Source organism: Palaemon carinicauda, chromosome 13, assembly GCF_036898095.1.
Source record: "Palaemon carinicauda isolate YSFRI2023 chromosome 13, ASM3689809v2, whole genome shotgun sequence".
NCBI lineage: Eukaryota > Metazoa > Arthropoda > Malacostraca > Decapoda > Palaemonidae > Palaemon > Palaemon carinicauda.
This window is the reverse complement of record NC_090737.1, coordinates 84,472,558-84,475,057: the sequence shown is the minus strand read 5'-3', so window position 1 is coordinate 84,475,057 and position 2,500 is coordinate 84,472,558.

Sequence of the window (2,500 nt, the reverse complement as noted above, 5' to 3'; positions counted from 1 at the left end):
ATGTGTACAGTTGCAGGACAATTTGAATTATATCTTAATGTACCTATTAGTTTATTTGTTATCTTTTCCAATGTTATGCTCTTTTTACTTTTTAGTGAACTTTAATTCCATGCTAACAATGATGTCAAAATGTTCCTCTTGGCCCTCAGCCTGTGTCTCATTATCCAGCACTGAGTAATCTTTGTATGGGTTAATATAACCTATGTGCTTAACTTTACATTTTCGACTGTTTGAAGGCATTTACAATTTTTTCTGAACTCTTCTGCCGAGTTGATTATATCCTCTCTTAGGCTTATACATCTTATAAGCTCGCCGCGTTACGCCTAGTGAAGTATCGTTTGCAAAACTGGCGATTCCACCATTTAATCCTAAATTTATATTGTTAATTTATATCAGAATTATCAATATACCTATGACCGATACTTGAGGTTATCCACTTATAACAGCTGCCCACTTTGAGGTTTTTCCACTGATTACAACAACTCTTTGTTTTTGGTTTGTCGGGCATTCTTCGATCTATTCAGCTGGCTCATTAGTGATACCTAGTATCCTAATATTAACAATCCTTTTTCGGGAGAAGGCCTTTGTCAAAAGTTTATTGAAATTCTAGTTTAGGTTGGTAAAACTACTAGTCCGCTGGCTAAATGGGTCCTGTAGGTTGATTGTTTCTTTCCCACGATCACTTGTATTACAAATTGCCGTTTTTCATGGGAAACACTGTGTTTGTCTGTATAAGACAAAGTAAATTTTATGGTATAGGTGCAGCTTTATTTAATCTCTCTGCCACCATTTTGCAGTTTAATTAAATATTACCATGTAAAGATAGCCAGGAAATTTTAAAGTCTCATTCCCCGATCAAACAGTTATGACAACAGTAATTAATGTTAATGACCATGCATCTTTACAACTGATTATCAAAAAGAAGCACTGTATATTATCAATTAATCATGAGCATCGTTGACCTGTCGGATCCTGTGCTCCTTCGGCGGCGTTTGATAGACTATACCAAAAAATCCAAATGAAATTTTAGATTTAAAGCTTTGAATGAAACACCGTAAAAGCAAGTACCTTAACATACAAAGAGTAAAGTTTTGTGTTCCATTGACAAAATTGGAGCCTAAATATGGCTACGAAAAGACCAACTGGTTAGCCGTGCTGTTTTGCAGAAGCGACAGCATCATTGAATCTCTGTCATCAAGAGAAGAGTAAAAGCTTTGCAAGATTATGACAATAATACTGTACAGCCAATTACATTGAAAAAGTGCATCAAATTCCATCCTACTAGTTTTTATTTGCTCCCTTGTGTCCAGTGGTGCCTGATGAGACCCTTGCAAACGAGCGATCATTAACATCATGCTAATTCGAAGGAAGGACATGGTACCATGATAGACCAGTTAAAATAGAAAAATATAAGTCATAGAAAATAAATCGTGTGTGTCAAATCCTAACTTCAAGTACTTCTAGCCTTTGGAAATAATTCAAGCGATGACTGTTAAATGTTATCATTGAGAGTGCAAAAAAAAAGAAATATTTTCCTTTAAAGCTGTTTTCTAGCTTTTTTTAAAATTCAAACGCTTATATATATATATATATATATATATATATATATATGTATATATATATATATATATATATATATATATATATATATATACTGTATGTATATATATATACATATATATATATACATACAGTATATATATATATATATATATATATATATATATATATGTGTGTGTGTGTGTGTGTGTATATATATATTTATATCTATATATATATATGTGTATATATATATATATATATATATATATGTGTGTGTGTGTATATATATATATATATATATATATAAACATATACATATACATATATATACATATATATATACATATATATATATGTGTGTGTGTGAGTGTGTGCGTGCGTGTGTGTGTATGTTTGTGTTAACATCTGTTTACGTATAGCCTAATGGTTAAATTTAATATTCTTTATGTAATGATGTCAAGTAAGAAAACATAATTCTATTTGATTTAGATTATCTATTAAATATAATGTATTGAAATATATATAACCCACCGCCTAGAAAAAAAGTAGGGCTCTAAAAAATAGAAGATTTCAAATCATTTAAAACTTTCCTGGCTAGTTGAGTTGTAACGTGTTTGGCTGTCATTCGCATGGCGGCATAGCAACCTCAACCCGGAACCGAAAGTTTAAGCTCTTTACTGGGAAGGCCACCACTTAGCTTGGGCACCATAGTGGGGTGTTTGGATTGACGAGCATTTATTGTGATGACACTGCAACTGAAACAACAAACCTGTAATCTATAGCATAGAAAACCATCATATATATATATATATATATATATATATATATGTATATATATATATATATATATATATATATATATATATATATATGTATGTGTGTATATATATTTAAATATATATATATATATATATATATATATATATATATATATATATATATATATATATATATGTAT